The sequence below is a fragment of the Staurois parvus genome, unplaced genomic scaffold (assembly GCF_062004578.1).
Source record: "Staurois parvus isolate SC_StPar_1 unplaced genomic scaffold, SC_StPar_1.0 ptg002140l, whole genome shotgun sequence".
Lineage (NCBI taxonomy): Eukaryota > Metazoa > Chordata > Amphibia > Anura > Ranidae > Staurois > Staurois parvus.
Window position 1 is genome coordinate 2,399,616 of NW_028319936.1, and position 22,618 is coordinate 2,422,233.

The 22,618-nt window shown below is 44.6% G+C and overlaps 1 protein-coding gene across 1 annotated transcript in view; it reads left to right on the forward strand.

Annotated features, from left to right (window-relative positions):
• The window catches only part of CLIC4 (CLIC family member 4), a 104,316-nt gene that overhangs the window by 53,415 nt on the left and 28,283 nt on the right, over positions 1-22,618 (forward strand). The window lies entirely within an intron of this gene.

The window sequence follows — 22,618 nt, forward strand, 5'->3', positions numbered from 1 at the left end:
TGGTGAGACGGGCTTCTGAGCATTTTAGTGACATCTTCAGTAGTAGCAAGGTTGAGGGAGGCTTAGTATAAGGTATGCTAAGATGTCTGATACAATTCGTAGGGGCATCTCTGCTGCACAGTCTTGTTTTTTGAAATGATTTGCAATCTCGTAAACAGTGAGTGAATTACTGGGTGGAGGTGGAGAAAGTAAAGTTAAAAGTGGAGAACAGACGAGGACTGGATGACAAAGTATTAATAAGAGTGACAAAGTAGGCTTGTTTGGTAGCATGGAGGGAGGAATAGTATGTTAAGAAAGAAAGCAAATTTATATAGGGTGAATACTTGCTGAGATTTGGTTTTACGCCACAATCGCTCCCGTGCACGACTATGTCGCCTAAGATTTCTGGTGTCGTCAGGACAGGGGAGAGATTCTGTCATAGAGGCGGTCAGTTGTAGAGTGGAAAAGAGAAGGTTGTGAATGTTTCTGCAGGTAATTGTTTGCTACTTGGAAGGATAAGTGTTTCAAGACGACACTGTAAAGGTGATGAGATTGTGATCTGAGAGAGGAAAGAGGGTGTTTTTAAGGTTGTAGGGAGTGCAAAAATGGGCGAAAACAAGGTCTAATGTATTTCCATCAGAGTGAGTGGAGGACTGTATCCATTGTGTTCCATTGTGTTAAGGCAAAAAGATGAAGTTAGATTGAAGAGTTGGGCTGTAGCTGGGAAGTTCACATTAATGGGGATGTTAAAATCTCCAAGAATGATAGTGGGTATTTCAGAGGAGAGAAAGTAGGGTAGCCAGGCAGAGAAGTCATCAAGAAAGTGTGACACCAGTCCAGGAGGCCGTATATCCTCAGAGAAATGGGAGAAAACGGCTGAATGCAGTGATTCTTGAAAGAAGAGAAGAATCGAGAGGGAGGGTTAGGGAGGACTCGAAAGGTGCCCAGTGCGGATAGAAGCAAACCAACTCCTCTTTTCCGACCACTGGGTCTGGGTGAGTGGGTCCAGAGAAGGCCTCCATCAGAAAGTGCTGTGGGAGAAGCAGAATCTGCTGCTTGAAGCCTGGTTTCTGTAATTGCTAGTAGGTTAAGGTAGTGGGAGACCAAAAGCTCACGGACAGAGGTGAGCTTATTACAGACAGAGCGGGCATTCCAGAGTGCATATGAAAAAGGGAGGGTGGTTTTTAGGAGCATAGGGATTGAGTGGATTGTGGCTATTCCCGGATGAAGGCGGGGGGTGAGATACTGGAGGACTAGGGTTCTGGGAGATATTCCCAGAGGTTGAGAGAGGGTGAGGAAAGTAAGATGGGAGCGGGATGTATGAGTGCACATGCCTTCCTATCCTAGTGTTTGGGTCAGCAGGTGAGTAAAGTATTAGCAGGAGGTGATGAGAGCAGTAGTAGCGAGATGGCAGAAGTGAGGGTGATATGTATAAGCTTTGGGGTGAAGCAGAGGGGTAAACAGGAGATTTTGAGGGTAGAGGATAGTAATATGAAAAGGCGTAGAGGGGGCATTTTAAAAGGTAGATGGAGTGGAAATCAAACTTGTAGGAGATGTTTCCCAGGGTGTTTGCTTGCAGTCCATCCAGCATGCAGTAGAGTTCTTTCTTGTATCTTCTTGCTGCTTGAGTTATCCTGCTTTAAACTGCTGTGTTCAACTGTTGTTTTGCACTCCAGCAGAAAATATACTCGCGCAGGACAATGCCCCCCTATCTGCGACTGTACCTACCATCTGTGACCTCCCCCATAAGCTGGTCTAAATTTTATAGGGAGATGATCAAATCAGAAACTCTTCTCTGCCCCAATTAGGAACTGATAAGGATCACATGAATTTGGGGGGAGGTTGGTCAAAACCAGACCAGCTACAGGGTTTAATAACACTTTGAATGCCCAGTGTGCAATTATTTATGTTATAAAAAAGTTATACACTAGCAAGTGAGTCGGTGCAAGTGCCAGCGCACCAAACACAACATATAGGAGGATAACTATATATTACCCACTGAATACCTCATTTCATAATAGCTCACAAGTATTCAACATTTATATGCATTTATTTATGGTTCTTCATTCTCGCTTTACAATGAAGGCTTTTTCTTCCTCCTCTCAAACCCACTTGAAGTATACAAAATCTCATTGACCTAGTCCTCGTCCTCACCTCTTGTTCTAATGACAACTGTAATATTTTTGATTACCCATCACTTTCTGTCCTCTGACAAATGGAGAGGGGCCCAGCAATAAAACACTTCCACATGTTACTCAAGAGTAAAAGATTAACCTTTTGGCTTTAGATCTAATCGATGAGATCGGATGAATTGAGCCTAGACTCTTGCAGTAGGAAATCCAAATAATTACATGCCCGCATGCTAGAGTTGTAGGAGAATGAAGAAAAACAAAAAAAATCTTATGTACAGGTAATTCTAAGGTGCTGCAACGTGTGGTTCAGGTTATTTTTACATACTTCGATTTTGCTTGTTTTTCTTCTATAAAAATAGATTCCAAAAATTATAGTTCACGAGTTTAAACATTCATGCAGCTTGCAACACTCTCAAGCCAAAAATTGACATGCTTTTCTATTTTGCTTATTACATAAATCTGTATACATGATCCCCACTGCTGCTAACAGTATGCAGTTTAGAAAATTACTAGATGTGAAATCGTTGCCTGCAACTTGCCTTCATTACACAAGTATGTAAGGTGATGCAGGTGAAACAACTAGATGCATGTCCAGTGTGTTTGTTTTTTTTTTTTTTTCCTTCAAATTAGTTTAAATAATTGCGTAGGGATTGTGTTGGTGTTTTGGTTTTTGTTTAGACACTGGGGAATAATGGGGGAAATATTCCACTGGGGACACTTGTGCACTTTTATTTATTTATTTATTTATCGAGTTTATATAGCGCCAAAGGGTTTGCTCAGCGCTGTACAATAGAGGGGGGACAATACATGAAACAGAACAGTAACATCAAACAGCACACGAGGGGTTAGAGGGCCCTACTCTTTCGAGCGTACAATCTAGGAGGGAGGGGGTAGAGGCACAGGAGGAAACGGCTGTGGGGGATGGAGTGGTAGGAGGAGGGAAGGGCAGCGGCTGTTAGGTGAGGGTGGGGTAGGCTTCCCTGAAGAGGTGGGTTTTCAGGGAGCGCCTGAAGGTGAGGAGGGAAGGTGACAGTCTGATGGATTGGGGTAGTGGGTTCCAGAGGATGGGGGAGGACCTGGAGAAGTCTTGCAGTCGTGCGTGGGAGGAGGAGACCAGGGAGCAAGATAGAAGGAGGTCCTGTGAAGAGCGAAGGGTACGGGTAGGGTGGTACCTGGGAATCAGGTCGGTGAGGTAGTTAGGGGCAGTGTTGTGAATGGCCTTATAGGTCAGGGTGAGCAATTTAAATTTAATGCGTTGGGCAATGGGGAGCCAGTGGAGGGAGAGGCAGAGGGGGGTGGCAGAGGTGGAGCGGCTGGTGAGGTGGATGAGTCTGGCCGCTGAGTTCAGGATGGTCTGAAGCGGGGAGAGCCTGCACTGGGGTAGGCCGGTGAGGAGGGAGTTGCAGTAGTCCAGGCGTGAGATAATCAGGGAGTGTACTAGTAGTTTAGTGGTGTCTGGGGTAAGGAAGGAGCGTATCTTGGCGATATTGCGGAGGTGGAGTCTGCATGTGTTTGTGAGAGATTTGATATGAGGTTGAAAGGAAAGGTTTGAGTCCAGAATGACGCCAAGGACTTTGGCTTGCTGGGCAGGATTGATGGTGGTGTTGTTGGTAGTGATGGAAAGGATGGGGGGGGTGGCGCGGGCTGGGGGGGAAGATGAGAAGCTCGGTTTTGGAGAGGTTGAGTTTGAGGAAATGGAGCGACATCCAGTCAGAGATGTCGTTTAGGAGGTGAGTGATGCGGACGGAGAATGTGGGGGTGAGGGGTGGATAGGTAGATTTGAGTATCATCGGCATAGAGGTGGTAATTGAAGCCGTGGGAGTGTATGAGTTTGCCAAGGGAGGAGGTGTAGATGGAGAAGAGAAGGGGTCCAAGGACAGAGCCCTGGGGGACCCCAACAGAGAGGGGGAGTGAGGAGGAGGTGGCACCGTTTTAGGAAACGCTGAAGGAGCGTTGGGATAGATAGGATGAGAACCAGGAGAGAGCGGTGTCTCTGATGCCAAGGGAGAGTAGTTTATTAAGGAGGAGGGGGTGGTCGACTGTGTCAAAGGCCGCGGAGAGGTCTAGGAGGAGGAGGACAGAGTAGTCGCCTTTGGCTTTGGCGGTTAGTAGATCGTTGGTGATTTTGAGGAGGGCAGTTTCGGTGGAGTGTAGGGGACGGAAGCCGGACTGTAGTGGGTCAAGGAGGTTGCTGTCAGTCAGGTGGGCGCTTAGGCGATCGAAGACCAAGCGCTCAAGGAGCTTGGAAGTGAGTGGCAGCAGGGAAATTGGTCTGAGGTTGTTGAGGTCAGTGGGGTCCAGGGAGGGCTTTTTGAGTATGGGGGTGATGTGCGCATGTTTTAGGGGGGAGGGGAAGACGCCAGTAGAGAGGGAGAGATTAAAGATGTGGGTGAGGGAGCGGATGAGGGAAGAGGGGGGTGACCGGAGGAGTTGAGAGGGGATAGGGTCCAGGGGGCAGGTAGTGAGGCGGGCTTCTGAGAAGACTCTGCTGACTTCCTCAGTGGTAGTAGGGCTGAAGGAGTGCAGTGATGGGGGGTTACGGTAGGCAGGGCCTTGGGTGTGGTGGGGGGCAGTGCCGTTGCGAGGTCAGAGGAGGGGAGAGATGAGGGGGTGATGGAAGGGGGGGGGCTAGATGGGGAGGTAGATTGCAAGTTGACTATGTCCTTGCGGATTGCGTCAATTTGTTTGTGGAGATGAGTGGCAATTTCGTGGGCGGTGAGTGAGGTACTAAGTGGAGGAGGGGGGGGAGAGAGCAGGGAGTTCAAGGTGGAGAAGAGTCGGCGAGGGCAGGTGGAGAGGGTGTTAATCAGGTTAACAAAGTAGGCCTGCTTGGCGGCGTGGAGGGAGGAGGTGTAGGTGAGGAAGGCAGATTTGTAGAGGGAGAATGCATGAGGGGACCTGGTTTTGCGCCATATCCTCTCCAGCGCACGGCTGCGACGTTTGAGGCATTTAGTGTGGTCGTTCTGCCATGGTTGGAGCGGTCTGGGTTTGATGTTGCGTGTGGTTAGGGGTGCCAGAGAGTCTAGGGTAGCTGATAGTGAGTCATTGTACGTGGTGGTGGCTAGGTCAGGACATGACAGTGGAAGAATGCTGTCGTGTAAGCGGTCGGCAGCCGAGTGGAGGGGGGCCGGGTGCAGGTTGCGGAGGTTGCGGCTGGTGATGGTTTGGCGCACTGGGGGGGGGGAAGTTAGGGGAAGGGGAGGTGGAGAACGTGAGGAGGTGGTGGTCGGAGAGAGGGAAGGGGGTGTTAGTGAAGTGGTTAAGGGTACAGAGGTGGGAGAAGACGAGGTCCAGGGTGTTCCCATTGATGTGGGTGGAGGATTGAGTGTATTGTGTGAGTGTGAAGGAGGAGGTTAGGTGGAGGAGTTGGGAAGTAGCTGGGGTGTTGTCATTGATGGGGATGTTGAAGTCCCCGAGGATGATGGTCGGTAGCTCAGAGGAGAGGAAGAAGGGAAGCCAGGCGGCGAAGTCATCCAGGAAGCGGGCTATGGATCTGGGGGGCCTGTAGATCACTGCGATCCTTAGGGGGGTGGGTGAGAAGAGCCGGATGCAGTGAGCCTCGAAGGAGGAGAAGGTTAGGGAGGGGGGGTTAGGGAGGACCTGGAAGGTGCTCAGCGGTGATAGGAGCAGGCCGACACCACCACCTTTGTGACCGCCCAATCTAGGTGAATGGGAGAGTGAGTGCCGCAGGGGAGGTAGTGTCAGTGGCCTGTAAGAGTGAATTTCTTTCAAGTGGTCCTAAAAGCAGAAGTTTTCTATGCATGCAGGTAAAAAACCTTCTGGGTGCAGCTCCCCCCTCAGCCCTCCCTTATACTTACCTGAGCCCCATCTTGATCCAGCAATGTGCATGAGAGCCGCAGCTCTCATTGGACTATCTTTCCTCATTGGCTAACACAGAAGCAGGAGCCAATCAATCACTGCCAGTGAGCCAATAAGGGGAGAGAGTGGGGGGTGGAGCCATGGCTCAGGAGCCCCTATAGCAGGAGGCTTGCTTTTGGGGGGCACTCAGTGGGGGAGGAGCCAGGAATGCCAGCCGGGGACCCAAACTGAAGATTGGAGCTGCTCTGTGCAAAATTGTTGTACAAAGGAGGCAAGTATAACCTGTTAGTCACTTTTTTTAATGTAATCTTTTAGAATCACTTTCAAAGTGATTCTAAAGCCTAAACCATTTTTTACCTTTTAATGCATTCCTTGCATCACAGTAAAAAAAAAATTTAGGTAGTAGTATTCCCCCCTCACCTCCCCTTATACACCTTGGCCATCATTTGATCCAGAGCTGTGCACAATTGCAGTGGCTCTCTCCCCTAAGGCAGTGGGCGCCATTGGCTCCCACTGCTGTCAATCAAAGCCAGTGATGAGGGCACGGGGCCAAGCCCTGCTGTCAGTGCCTATAGATGCAGGCAGCGGGGCTTGGGAGCAAGCAACATGAGTGCCCCCACAGAAAGCGGATAAGTATATACCTGTTTGTAAATGTTTTGTTTTTTTTCTCCCTTTTTAAATAATCACTTTAATATATGTATGCAGGGTTTACTGTATATAGCAGTGGTCTCCAAACTGTGGCCCTGGGGCCGGATGCAGCCCTTTTTGCTTCCTTTTTATCCGGCCCTTGAGGCATCAGTTCTGCCACCTATACCAACAATAGGGCACTATTCCTCCCCCTGACACTAATTTATTTCCCCCCTAGTACCAAAGATTCGGCATTGGTTAATTCCAGTGATCACAGTCCGAAATACACCCCCCCCCCCCCCCCCATTTCCAACTTCAGAAGGACTGTAAACTATCCCTTTCTTTAGAAAGTTTGGAGCCCCCTGGTATATTGAGTCAACAGTTTGGGAGGAACTTATTCTACCTTTGTTCTGTGAAGACAGACACCAGAAGGTTAACAATTCCTATTCTATCCAAAATTTAAAAACAAAATGGCCTGTATGCGTATATGTAAGTGTATTATGCAGGACATTTACTTTGTAGTCAATACTCTTTCCCTTCACAGTAACCTCAGAGAAGAAAGTAGCATTTCTTATTGCCTGGTGCACACCTATGCATATTGCAATCTGCTGTGAGGAAAAAAAGTCCCTGATCTATCCAAAAACACAGCAGCTGAAAATGCATACATGTGAACGTGTCCCGTAGGAAGCCATGTTAAATGGAGGGTGTAGCACGTTTCTGCAAAATGCAAAAAGCACTAAAATTACATAGGTGTGAACCAGACCTTATCGTACATTGCAGCACAAAGGATATTCATCAGAAGATAGATACCCAACCCATGGTCTAAGGCTAAAGATCCTGTGTCCTATAATGTACTCCAAGAAAAGGATCTTCCAAGTAAAGCCTCATTCATAGTACACTTTTAACCCCAGTGCATGAGACTCTAGCATTTATCTTTTGGCACAGGAGCACCATCCAGCTGTTACGGCTGGACTGGGCTCGATGGTGCATCTAGATGTACTTATGACTAGCTATGAGGTCGAAATCAAAATCTCATCATAGCCAACCTTATTATTCTTCAGACCAGACTCTGTAGCTTTGGAGATCATATTTTTTGCTAGCTTAGACAACATTAAATATACAGTATGAGTTTTAATTTGAGTAGGATTGTTCATTTTCAAGCTCCTGTGTCTCAAGAGTTTTTGTTAAAAAAAATATAACTCCATTCGGGTAACTTTTTTCCGAGTGTGTCCAAAAAAAAAAAAAATTGACATTCTAATGCGTTTGCATTTTTGCTTGGGGTTTCATATTCTAATGTTCAGTATTTGATCTTTAGCTCCAGACACTTTCCAGTATCTTCACAGAAGGTAATCGGCTTTAAAAAGATAAGATTAATTATGGTCTTATTCTGTCTGTTGGGTAATCTGGCTTTCAGGACCTGGCCTCTTCCTTTCCTTAGCAGTAGAAACAATTGAGTACTGTCCGTGATACTTTTTTTATTTGCACTAACATATAATTTTGAGGACAAGCTTTCGGGGAATGTCCCCTTCTTCAAGGTCCAAGCAGTACCTTGAAGGGGACATTCTCCGAAAGCTTGTCCTCAAAATTATATGTTAGTGCAAATAAAAAAAGTATCACGGACAGTACTCAATTGTTTCTGTCGCAAATGCACTAATGCAGCTACAGTCACCTCACGCTTTCCTTAGCAGTGAAACAGACATCATCCTGGTACATGTGTTTTCTATGTAGCTATAATGACAGCAATCTTTACCTGTCTGGAGATGGTACAGTGTTTTTGTAGTGTCTATTATATGGTGAATATGAAACAGGAAGTTAATGTGTGGGAGATTTACAAAGAGTTGTACAGAATTTTCTTTTTATTCTACTTTTCCTTGTGTGATGTTCTTTACCCAATTTACAGTCGTATTTGCACATTTTTTGTATGTTTTCCTGCACGTTTGTATAATCTACAGTAGCCATTGCATCTATTGTAGCAAATAGTTCGCATTATGGGCAGGGAGGGTCCTAGTAACATGTTGTAAGTCTCCTCCTGTATACGTGAGTTGTATTTATATTGTTTTATGGTATTTTTTTTTCCTTTTTGGATTCCATTATCTGGGAGAATTTTCACATCCAGCACTTCCAGCTCACGCTGCTTCCCATGGACATGTGTCAGAAGTGCTGTGCTAGTTTTATATAAAAGACTGGCCAATTATAGCCTATGTTAGAAACAGTTACAAGGGCATGTGAGCTCTTGGAGGACTGAAGATACTCTGGTCATCAGTATTTATAATGAAATATATTTTAGTACAGTGTACTACAGTGCAGGGTTACTTGATCTGTAAGCCCCCATGACTTCTTTATATAAAGCTGAAATCACATGTTTGCATTTTCCAGCTATTTAAGCTATGAAAGGCATCCTTTGGAGGATGCCATTCTCTGCAGTGTGTGCATAACACTTCAGGAGTGCAGTGTGTATAGTGTGGCACACTGCAGGGTGCATGCCATGGTCTAAATAGCACTATTGTAATACCATGTCCTAAAATAAATGAACAGCTTGGTAAAGCTGGGGGACATTCTTAAAAAAAAAAAAAAAAAAACCCAGAAAAAAGCAACTTGCAATGGGACCCACCTGCATTGCAATGGTTAAATTGTTTAGTCTAGGGGTACAGAGATGGGGAAAAAAACACAACTTTACTCCTAACCTCCCCTCCACCACATGCAATGCAGGGGTAGCAGCCCTACACTGCACATAATGACTAAACGGGCATTTAACCCTTGCAAGGAAGGGGGGGTTGGGGCACAGTGACAGGGACAGCCACTGCTAGGATTTCTATCTCTACGTACACAGTTTACCTTGAATAATAAATTAGCCTGCAGTTGGGATTTTTAAATGAAAGTGGTATATAGACCCATACAAGTCTTCACAATATAGGTTCTAGTTTAACTGGGGAGCAAAATTAGGAAGTGTATGTAAAGGCAAATCTTCCTCTTCTTTTTTTTGTTTTTGTTTTTGTTTTGTTGTTTTGTTTTTTGTTTTTGGATTGCATAGGGAAAAGGTAAACCCTGTATCAGGTTATTGTTTGTTTTTTTCAATCTCAGCTCTGCTGGGAAGACTGCTTTCATTTTCTGTTCTAGAGATGCAATGTGAAATGGGAGAAAAATCTCACTAGTATCCCCAACTCATTCTATACAGAATGGCAATAGGCCACAGCATCACTGAAACAGTCCACAGGGCAACCAAAGGGCGCAGCAAGGGAGAATTATTTTCAAGACGGCAATATAGGACAGCAAAGGGGAAATAGTCCAGAGAGCAACCAGAAAGCACAGCAAGGGAGAACTATCCTCTGGACAGCAGTGGGGAAAATAGTACACAGGGTGACCAGAAGGCACAGCAAGGGAGAATGATCCTCAGGATGGCAATATGGGACAACAATAACAAAATAGTTCACAGGGTGACAAGAAGGTACAGCAAGGGAGAACAATCCTCAGGACGGCAATATGGGACAGCAAAGGGGGAATACTCCACAGGGCAGCCAGAAGGCACAGAAGGGTTAAATCTGGCAGACAGAGCCGAGATCTGGGCAGGGCAAGGTTTTGCACAGCAGGGATTAAATGTCTAGGGGGAGAAAGAATGGCACAGCAACAGGGTAACTGTTTATAGGACAACAATAGTAATGGCTAGGGGCAGGGATCATAATAGACACAGCCAGGTTTAATAGTCTGGGAACAGGATATGACATTGCACAAGGGATCAGGCCCCAGGGTAGCAATTTGGGAACCCACCCAGCAAGTGTGGTCTGTAGTAGGCACAGCAGGGGTAAAGGGACTCTCAAGCTAACTGTGGCAGCAGGTAAGGAAGTCCAGGGAGCATGGCAGGGGAAAGGTCCAGCGGGCAGAGGTCATTCATAGGCACATCACAGGTCCTCAGAGGGCTGTGTCCTGGTCACAGCGTCCAGACCACACACAGTAGTGGGGAGTGCAGAGTCCCAGTGGCCAGGAAGCCACACGGACAATATGGAACTAAAAGTCCCAGCAGTTCAGAAAGCAAAGGACAGCCCATACAAAACTATGTCTCAGCAGTTCTTTGCATCTTCTAACCTTGTAGGGAGACCTGCAGCCATCAGCTCCCCTGTGTCCATCACAGGAGAAAACTCAGAAAAATCTGATCCTTTACTGCCAGCATAGGGATATTGTATAGTACTTTAAATTCAGCCAAGGCCTAAGCATCAGATGGCCCAGCCCCAAAGCATCTGGCTTTGTCCAGATACAGGATATAATACTGCCTGTGCTACCTACTGAGATGCACCACATCTATCTCCTGCAGGGTACAGGAACATATAGCTCAATTATGCAGATATGCTAACTGCTTTACACACAGTTAGAGGTGGTTGGTTTTAAAAAATATTTTTGCTATAGCCATGTTCATATTTTATCTATGCTCCAGTGAAGTGTATGTGTGTCTGTGCATGTTATAACGCACACACATGCGCATGCACTGTCCCTTCACAGATTGTCAGCACATTGCTACCCTTCATACCTTTTTTTTTTTTTTTTTTTTTTTTTTTTTTTTTTTTTTTTACGGAACAAAAATGCATACTTGTTCAGTTTAACTGCTTAAGGCCCGCCTACAGTACATTTACTGCTGCAGGGCGGGCCCTCTGCGCAAAATCGCGTGTGTGTATGTATATACGTGATCCTGCATTTCAGGGTAGGGGAGGCGCATGACTGCCCTACCCATTCCACCGATCTTGGCCCCAGGTGTCAATCACCGCGTCCCGGCCGGTGCTTACCCGCCGGTGCCTGGTGATTATCGGCGATCACTGGCAGGGAGGAGGGCTGCATTGTCTTCCCCAGCAAGTGCAGTGCAATAGGTCACTGTCACTTGATACATTGCACACAAAACCGCAGTGTTCGCAGAATTTGACCTGATCTCTGTTAGCACTTGCTGGTAAATGTTGATGACTCTCATATGCAGCAGAGTGCCAGTACTAGTGCCGCTCTACCTTTTGGTGAACTAGCAAGCACCAGCGGCCTAGTACATCCTGGTCTTTCACAAACCAGCACTGCAGTATCACTTGGTGACATGGCGAGTCTCATATCTGGCAGAAAAATGAATGAGGGACTCGTCGCGCAGATTTTTTTGCTGGGTAGTATGGACAAATTTTTGGTTAAGGTGATTTTACGAGGGGCTGGTGCGGTGGCGAGCACAAGTATTGTCCCACAGCCACCCAGAATTCACACACAGGCCCGTAGAGCTCCTAGTATCCTTCCGGATGTGCTTGAAAATCCTGATTGGCAGCCCACAAATTCTGCAGCACCCGCACTCCCCCCATTCACTGCCCAGCCTGGTGTTCAGCTGAAAACCAGCAAATTCTTTTTTTTTTTTATTTTGGAGCTGTTTGTCACGGAAGATCTGTCTGCATTGGTTGTTGTGCATATAAATTGCTTGGATCCACAATTTATTGCCGCCAACCCAAATTCAAGGCTTGCCAAACCAGTTGCATGGAAACCCGTTACGATTTTCTGAATTTGCATAACTTTTTTTTTTTGTTTTTTTTTTTGGGCCTAACCCTCAACATGGGCATTACTAAAAAAATGAATTGCGGTTATATTGGTCCACAGACCCAATTCATCATATGCCTGTGTTCTCTGCTGCCATGGCCAGGCATAGATATGAGAATATAATGTGTTTTGTGCATTTCAACGACAATACACTGTCGTCCTCGGGGTGACCGTGAATTTGACCAGCTCCACAAAATTCAGCCCCTCGTAAGTCACCTTAAACCAAAAATTTGCAGATGTCTATACTCCCCAGCAAAAAAATCTGTGTTGATGAGTCCTTCATTTAATTTTTCTGGCCGCCTTGCATTCAAACAATTTCTCCCTAGCAAGCGTGCCAGATATGGGGTCAAGATGTATAAGACCCGTGAGAGGGCAACAGGCAATACAGTACTGGTACATCACTGGACTTTGGTTATACCAGGATGATGCCTACAGCTGCAGGCATCATCCTGGTATTTGTTTTTTTTTTTTTTCAGCCGGCAATTGGCTTTCATGTAAAAGCAATCCTAGTGGCTAATTAGCTGCAGGACTGCTTTTACAAGTTGCAGGAGACTATGCTCCCCCTTCCTCCGCTGCTTTCCACTGCCTTCTCGGGCAGTCCCATGCCATCGGGGGAACCTGAGAATGCAGCCAGTGTTTCTGCTAGCTCAACCTAGAGATGATTGGAGACCAGAATGGTGCCAATCATCTTTATAGTCTAAGAAATCGGAAGCTACAAGCATTTCATCACTTCAGTTTCACAGGACATAAACCGTGCCATTTGTAAATTGGGAAAGCATCTAATCACACCGATCTTGGTGTGATTAGATGATGTAAGGGCAGAGGAGATATCTAGAGTGTGATAGAGCCCAGATTTCTTAAAGAATGACAATGCCCATTGAAGTTACAGTATAGGGCATATTTGCATTCCCTGTGATAGCATTAAAAGTGATTAAAGAAAAAATGAAAGGGACAGTGTAAAAATTTAAAAATCAAAATAACTTAAACCACCCTCACCCCCCTGTGTGCGCGCACCTGCGTGCGTGAGCATTGACCCTGTGGCGGTATGTAAACAGCGGCTGCACTATGCATGTGAGGTATCCCCGCGAACGTCAGCTCGAGCAGTAATTCTAGCACTGGACTTCCTCTAAAAGCCTTTACACGCTACCATTTTAGATTTACAAAGTGTTGCCTATGGATATTAAAAATGTATGCAGTTTGTCACCATTGCACGGGGCATGCGCAGTTTTAAAGCATGTCATGTTTGTTATCTCTTTACTTGGCATACCATCTTTTAAATTTTACCAAATAATTGGCCAATATATTGTGTTTTTGTGCATTAAAAGTGAAAAAATGTTTTTTTTTTCCAAAAAACTTGTCTTTGAAAAATTGCTGCGCGAGTACTTTGTGACCTAAAGAATTGCAGCACCCTGCTTTGCAAAGTATATAATGTTTGGGGGTTCAAAGTAATTTCCTAGCAAAAAATACTGTTTGTTCACATGGAGGAAAAAAAAAAAAGTGTCCTAAAAGGCTTGGTCTTCCAGAGGTTTAGAAGATGATGGTGGTTGAATGATGTGTGGCATAAACTTCTTATACTGGGAATAAAATGCCCCCACCCCCCTAAAGATCTCTTTTTGGAAAGTAGACACCCCATACTATTTGCTGAGAGGCATGTTGAGTCAATAGAAGAATTTTTTTACTACAAGTTTTTGGAAAATGACAATTTTTTTTTTTGTTTTGTTTTACACACGATTGTCATTTAAATGATTTATTGCTCACACATGCCATGGGTATATGTGGAATTACTCCCCAAATACATTTTGCTACTTCTCCCGAGTATGGGGGTACCACATGTGAGAGACTTTTTGGCAGTCTAGCCAAGTACAGGACCCCAAAATCCAATAAGCACCTTCAGGCTTTTAAAGGGCTTTATTTCCTCATTATACTTCCTGATTACCACAGGTTTGGAGGCCCTGATATGCCAGGATAGCTCCAACCCCCCTCCCATATTACCCCTTTTTTGGAAAGTAGACACCCTAAGGAATTTGATAAGAAGCATGGTGAGTATTTTGCAGATCTTGTTTGCTGCCACAAGTTTTTGGAAAATGAAGAAAGAAAACCTATTTTCTTTTCTTTTTTTATATTTTAAAAACCTTGTGTAAAAAAAAAAAAAAAAAAAAAATCTGCAAAATACTCTCCATGCCTCTTTTTAAATTCCTTGGTTTCTACTTTCTAAAAAGGGTTCATTTGGGGGGGGGGGGGGGGTTTGGTGCTATCCTGGAATTTCAGGGCCTCCGAAACTGTGATAGGTAGTGAGGAAGTGAAGTGAGGCAGTTGCACACCTTCAGGTTTTCAAAGTGGTCATTGGATTTCAGGCTCCTGTATGTGGCTAGGCTCCCAAAAAGTCTCACTCATGTGGTATCCATATACTCTGTAGAAGTAGCAGAATGTATTTTGGGGTAAAATTCCACATATACCCATGGCTAGTGTGAGCAATATATAATTTAAATGACAACTTTGTGTTTTCCATAAACTTGTGGGGGGAAAAAAAGAAGTCTTCAATGGACTCCATATGCCTCTCAGCAGATAGTTTAGGGTGTCTACTTTCCAAAAAGGAGCCATTTGGGGGTATTTTTGCTGTCCTTGCAATTTACACAGCTTTTACTTTCTGACTGCCCATCAGATTTCTTGAGGTTCTAAAATACATTATCTATACCATAGTTTGTAGATGCTATAACATTCACACAAAGCAATTAATATACACTTATTGGGATTTTTTTTTTTACCATTTACATGTAGCAGAATACATTTTGGCCTAAATTTATGACTAACTTTGACTTTACTAATATATATATATTTTTTTTTTTTATAGCTGAAAGTAAAAAAATATTGTTTTCTTCAAAATTTTCGGTCTGGTTTTGTTTATAGCGTGAAATTAAAATGTGCACAGGTGATCAAATACCACCGAAAATAAGCTCTATTTGTGTGAAAAAAAGGATGTAAATTTTGTTTGGGTACAGCATTGCATGACCGTGCAATTATCAGTTGAAATAGTGCAGCACCGAATAGCAAAAAGAGGCCTGGTCATTAAGGGGGGTAAATCGTCTGGAGGGCAAGTGGTTAAAAAAAAAAAAAGACTTAAATGAAAGCAGGCAAAAAAACTGATGTAAATGGACAACATACTTCATCAGTTTGCTCATAGGAATGCATTGCTGTCCGTTTTTTATCCATCAACAGATGAAAAACAGACAGACTGAATGCCTGTGTGAAAGGGCCCCTATGCTTGAGATGTGCAATATATGACATTTTGTCGTTTGCACCTGTATGCACCTGACCTCTCTCAGGTCTCTTCTGACCATTCATAACATTGTAGTATCCTCTATCAACATTGATATGCAGATTCACAGGGTAGGAAAAACATCCCCCACCCCAATCCTTATGCCATAGCTTTGCTAAGGCACAAAGTATGCACGTTTTGAGACCAGATTCATATTAATGTGTTTATGCTCCTGTCTTGTTAGTGGTTGTGGAATTTTTATTAACCCCTTTTGAGATGCTTGTGATAAAACCTGGATTGTTTGGCTTGTTTTTTTTTCTTGCTTGTTCTAATCATATGAAGATCTTTTATAATGGCCACTCTTTAATTCTGTTGTTTCTATACACAGAGACAGTATAAGTGTACTCCTGTAGTCTGGATCATCAGGCACATCTGGAAAGTTTCACCAGCAGAATAGCCTCTTTCAGACGCATCAGGTTTCTGTTTAATTTTGGCACTTTAGAGCACAGGCCTTTCAGTCTGTGTGCCTCTGGAAAATACAGATCTTTGTGTGTGAAGTGATCCAGTCTGTACTGGAAATGGCAATATCCCTGACATTGACATTTGTTACACCTAATAGGACTGAATATATTTCTGGAGCAGAACAATGCTAAGTGATTTAGCCCTCTTGGAGATCTGGGTGCTTTGTTCATATCGCCCCAGGAACCCAGGCTGAAAGAAGTTTGTAGTTCTCCCTAACTGGACTTGGTTTTCTTCTACATGCTTCAGTTTCCTTCTACAATTCAAACATATATATATACTAAGCACCACCATCAAATCTTCGGACCCCTTACTACTTCATATATTGGAAATTTAGATTTACCCTTTACATTTTATCATAACAATCCTTTCGAATGTAAGCTCTAAGGAGCAGGGCCCTCCTAACCCTCTTGTATTGAACTGTATTGTCTTCCTTTTATATTGTAAAGCGCTGAGCAAACTGTTGGCGTTTATATAAATCCTGTATAATAACAATCAATCTTACAGTTCTGTGAATTTTAAGAATTTTGCTTTTGTATTTACATGCACATTCATCTGTAATTTTAATACATTCCCGTTGGCTTAGGTTTCTTGGTCATGCCTAACATACCCAATGTTAAGTGCACAGGGGGTGTGTAGCAAATCCTGTTCTTCTCCCCCGCTACCGCTCCTCCTGCCATATTTTCCAGCAATTCAGAGTTGCTGTGTAAATACCAAAGCTATTATAGCAGCTGGTGTGTACAAAAACAAAAAACACCTTCTGACAGTGTTTATAAACACTGTTTAGATGGGAGGCAGAGGTGTGTGGGTTTTTTTTTTTTTTCTCTTTTTCTTTTTTTTCCTCTTCAAAGTTATACTTGCCTAGGTGGATGCAGCATTGGTCCCCTGCCGGCTCCAAGGGTGAGAACTCCGCTATCGCATGACCATTGATCGCTGAGTTCTCACAGGCGCTCTGAGTAGAGACCTGACACGCAGTCCTCCCCCCTCCTGCACTCACTGGAGCTCTGGGCTGTGGAGGGGGAGGGTGCGGCTGGCTCAGGCTCTCAGCAGATCACTGAGAGGCTGAGCCCTGTGCTGCTCCAGACTCTTTCACCAGCCTGGATCAGATGAGTGACCTCCGCAGACAGTGGGCTTCAGATCGCTGTCAGCTGAAAACTGGTCAGAAGGAACTGCACTCCTGTGATCCACAGGAGAAGTACAGCCAAAGAGCTTTGGCTGTACTTCTCCTTTAATTGGCAAGCTCACAAGTTTAAAAATGAGTTCTCAGTAAACTCCTTATTAACCCTTCTGGTCACATAAAGCGTATCACCATGTGTTGTGGCAGCATGTGTTTTTAGCCTTCATTGTCACAACACACAAGTGGTAATGTGCTTCTCAGTTTATCAAATCAGTCCTAATTAACTCCTCCTGCCCCGTTAGATATTATTTTCCTGTTTTGTTTTTTTTTAACCATTAAAAACTTAATTTAGTTGGCATCTAATTAAAATAAAAAGCATATAATGAAACGGAAAGCATTAGCAAATTGCATTTCCTTTTTTTTGTGTGTTTGTCTATGGATTGCATTAAAAAAAAAAAACCAAATCATCTTTACAAGACCTAATCAAAAATCCATGTCTGTTACTTAACAAAATATAAATATATAAAATATTTTCCTATTGTCTGGTCAAGTTACCTTATTGGCAGCCTGATGCCCAGCATTTACGTTATTTGTTTTGTGAAATGTTCCCTCTGTTTTAGCTGCAGCTTATCTTGCATGACCGGTAATGATCAGGGTTGCTGGCTTCATCCTGATAGGAGTAATGCAAATCCTTCATAAGTTAATATGAGAAGGATTAAACCCTAGAGATGGGGTATATGCTTGCATAAATGTGCTAGGGACCTGCTTTGGGGCAAGTATTGATGTGAATTACTCTATAAAGTGCTGTATTGTGTCTGGGTAATAAATACAATAATCACTTTTTTAATTTACTTGGAGATCTGTTAGTTTAGTATAGACCTCTTTGCTTGGCTATACTAGGACTCAGAGCTACTTGTCAAGGATAAGGGAATGGAGAATGTGCTAAGAATAGGTCATACTCTTCTTGGTGCAGAATGTGAAAAGATTGTGCAGTGCCCTCCTATAACTAGGTGACTCTGGAAAAGTGGAATAGATAAGGACTTAGTGATTTGTTTTGAAGCTTGGGTCTGGTAAACAGAACTCTAAGGGGATTTCCAGCACACACTGTGTTTTTTTTAAAACCATTTAATAAGTGTCCAAACATCCCCTTCCTAATGTATATGTTAAAGTCGAGCTCTTAAAATATTTAACAAGTTTTTGTCAACAGTCAGGAGCCTGTCTACTTTTTTCTCTGTAAAAAGTGTGTGTGTTGTGCGTGGGTTGTAGCAAGGCACAAGATGCATTGTAATCCTCAAGCTTCCTACTTAACTGCACGAACTGAAGCTTAAATCGCAATATCTTAAATTTTGAAGGTGTTACTGACAGAATACTATTTTCCTCCTGTCATTACTCTACTGCTGGTCAGAAAATGAAAGCAAACACATGACTGGCATTATCTAGCTTTGTTGTTCTCCTATTTTGTTGAAGAAAATAAACTTCACAACATTATTATTATTATTATTATTATACAGTATTTATAAAGCGCCAACAGTTCGCTCAGCGCTGTACATTACAAAGGGAGACGGAACATGCGACCGTACAATAACAATACAATGTGATACACGAGGGGGTCGAGGGCCCTGCTCCTTCGAGCTTACAATCTAGGAGGGAGGGGATAGTGGTACAGAAGGAGATAGCTGTGGGGGATGGGGTGGTAGGAGGAGGTCGGCAATTAGCAGGGGGTGGGGTAGGCTTCCCTGAAGAGGTGGGTTTTTAGGGTGTGCCTAAAGTAGAGGAGAGTAGGTGATAGTCTGATGGATTGGGGTAGGGAGTTCCAGAGGATGGGTGACGCCCTGGAGAAATCCTGGAGGCATGCATGGGAGGAGGAGACTAGGGAACTAGAGAGAAGGAGGTCTTGTGAGGAGCGGAGTGTGCGTGTTGGGTGGTACTTGGATATTAGGTCGGTGATGTAATTTGGGGCAGTATGATGGACAGCTTTGTACGTCAGTGTTAGGATTTTGAATTTGATCCGTTGTGCAATTGGAAGCCAGTGGAGGGATTGGCAGAGGGGGGTGGTGGAAACGGAGTGGTTGGTAAGGTGAATGAGTCTGGCTGCCGTATTCAGGATCAACTGAAGCGGGGATAGCCTGTGGCGAGGCAGGCCAGTGAGGAGGGAGTTGCAGCAGTCCAGTCGTGATATGATGAGAGAGTGGATGAGCTGTTTAGTGGTTTCTGGGGTTAGGAACGTGCGGATTTTGGTGATGTGAGGTGGAGTCTGCATGAGTTTGTTAGTGATTGGACTTGGGGCTGGAAGGATAGGTTGGGGTCCAGAATGACAAGTACTCTGGCCTGCGCGGCGAGCCTGATGGTGGCATTGTTGGACGTGATGGAGAAGTCAATGGGGGGTGGTGTGCGGGCTGGGGGGAAGACTAGGAGCTCTGTTTTGGAGAGGTTCAGTTTAAGGAAGTGGAGTGATATCCAATCTGATATGTCATTTAGTAGGTTTGTGATTCGGGTGGAGACTGAGGGGTGAGGCGAGGGGTTGAGAGATAGATTTGTGTGTCATCGGCATAGAGGTGATAGTTGAAGCCGTGAATGTATGAGCTGGCCAAGGGAGGAGGTGTAGATGGAGAAGAGAAGGGGCCCAAGGACGGATCCTTGAGGGACCCCAACAGAGGCGGAGTGAGGGGGAGGTGGTAGCGTTATAGGTAACGCTGAAGGAGCGTTGTGATAGGTAGGACAAGAGCCAGGAGAGAGCGGAATCTCTGAGGCCGAGGGAGTGTAGTTTTTTGAGGAGGAGGGGGTGGTCGACTGTGTCGAAGGTCGAGGAGTAGGAGCACTGAATAGTGGCCATTAGCTTTGGCGGTTAGGTCATTGGAGAGTTTGAGTAAGGCAGTTTCGGTGGAGTGTAGGGGACGGAAGCCAGACTGTAGGGGATCGAGGAGGTTGTTGTCGTTGAGGTGAGAGCTTAGGCGATTGTAGACTAAGCACTCGAGGAGTTTGGATGTGAATGGGAGCAGGGAGATGGGTCTGAGGTTGTTCGGGTCATTGTCACAACATGTGTGGTAACATTTCTACTAAACATATTCAAAGTACTTTTACCAAAACTTTCTGCTGAGTCTGTCTCTTTCCATACTGTGAAATCTCTAGGGTTGGTAGGCCACTGAAAATTCATTTTTCCTATGTGCCAGTTCACATATATGCGGATTTGATGCTGTTTTAACCGCATCCAATCTGCAGGACATGTGAAAAAACATTGATTCCTATGGTGTCTGTTCACATATCACCAGTGCGCTGCCAGTGCGGATTGAAAGAGTGACGTCTGATTTTCTGAGTAGTGCAGTCCGGTTCAGGTGCAGATTACAGGCTATTGTTTCTATGGGAACCATTCCTAAACTGCACATGTCCTCTGTTGTGAACAGGATAAAATCGTGACCTAAACGTGACCTGAACCGCTGAACAACTACTGTATCAATTAGCTGTGAAACCTGAGCTTCAATCTGTGCCGCACATGTGTGAATCACTGCTGATTCAAATGGCTCAAATGTAACCTGACAACCAGGGTGGATTTGACTTAAATCAAGTTGATTAAATCACTAGTGAAAAGGCTTAATTTTAAATCCTATAATTTTTAAAGAGCAACTGTCATCTCTGTCCTGCAGCGGCTCCTCCTCTGACCCGCTGTTGACTCACCTACAGCCCCATTCACTTTAGTGGAACGGCTGGTAATGCAGAAGTGACACAACAAGGTGAGGGACTTGGCGGCAGCAGGTGAGTGGATGCCCGCTAACAGGCGCTGCCATGATGGATTTAAAATGACAGGTGCTCTTTAAATGTAAGGAATCCGACTCATTCTTGCTGGTAGTTACAAACCAAATGAAGGTTTCCTTTTTAGAATAAGCTGTTAGGCTAGTAAAACCGCGATATCGGAACTGATAATAATGGGTTAATCACACATACAGTATCTCAACAGAAGTGAGTCCACCCATCACATTTTTTGTAAATATTTTATTCTATCTGTTCATATGACAACTCTGAAGGAATGACATTTTGTTACAATGTAAAGTAGTGAGTGTACAGCTTGAATAACAGTGTAAATTTGCTGTCCCCTCAAAACAACTCCACAAACAGCCATTAATGTCTAAACCACTGGCAACAAAAGTGAGTACACCCCTAACTGAAAATGTCCAAATTGGGCCCAATTAGCCATTTTCCCTCCCCAGTGTCATGTGACTCATTAGTGTTACAAGGTCTCAGGTGTGAATGGGGAGCAGGTGTGTTAAATTTGGTGTGATCGCTCTCTCTCTTACTGGTCACTGGAAGTTCAACATGGCACCTCATGGCAAAAAACTGAGGATCTGAAAAAAGAATTGTTGCTCTACATAAAGATGGCCTAGGCTATAAGAAAATTGCCAAGATCCTGAAACTGAGCTGCAGTACAGTGGCCAAGACCATACAGTTTTTTAACAGGACAGGTTCCACTCAGAACAGGCCTCGCCATGGTTGACCAAAAGTTTAGTGCACATGCTCGGCGTCCTATCCAGAGGTTGTCTTTGGGAAATAGACGTATGAGTGCTGCCAGCATTGCTGCAGAGGTTGACGGGGTGGGGGGGGGGGGGGGGGTCAGCCTCTCAGTGCTCAGACCATACGCTGCACACTGCATCAAATTGGTCTACATGGCTGTCGTCCCAGAAGGAAGCCTCTTCTAAAGATTATGCACAAGAAAGCCTGCGAACAGTTTGCTGAAGACAAGCAGACTAAGGACATGGATTACTGGAATGTTCTGTGGTCTGATGAGACCAAGATAAACTTATTTGGCTCATATGATGTCAAACATGTGTGGCGGCAACCAGATGAGGAATACAAAGACAAGTTTGTCTTGCCTACAGTCAGGCATGGTGGTGGGAGTGTCTTGGTCTGGGACTTCATGAGTGCTGCTGGCACTGGGGAGCTACAGTTCATTGAGGGAACCATGAATGCCAACATGTACTCTGACATACTGAAGCAGAAGATGATCCCCTCCCTTCGGAGACTGGGCCGCAGGGCAGAATTCTAACATAACGACCCCAAACACACCTCCAAGACGACCACTGCCTCGCTAAAGAAGCTCAGGGTAAAGGTGATGGACTGGTCAAGCATGTCTCCAGACCTAAACCCTATTGTGCATCTGTGAGGCATCCTCAAACGGAAGGTGGAGGAGCGCAAGGTCTCAAACATCCTCCAGCTCCGTGATGTCGTCATGGAGGAGTGGAGGGGAGGACTCCAGTGGCAACCTGTGAAGCTCTGGTAAACTCCATGCCCATGAGGGTTAAGGCAGTGCTGGAAAATAATGGTGGCCACACAAAATATTGACACTTTGGGCCCAATTTGGACATGTTCACTTAGGGGTGTACTCACTTTTGTTGCCAGCGGTTTAGACATTGTCTGTGTGTTGAGTTATTTTGAGGGGACAGCAAATTTACACGGTTATACAAGCTGTACACTCACTACTTTACATTGTAGCAAAGTGTCTTTTTTGTTTAGTATTGTCACATGAAAAGGGATAATAAAATATTTACAAAAATGTGAGGGTTGTACTCACTTCTGTGAGATACTGTAGCTGGAGAACTACTCAAATTCTTGTATTCACACAATTTCACAGTAACC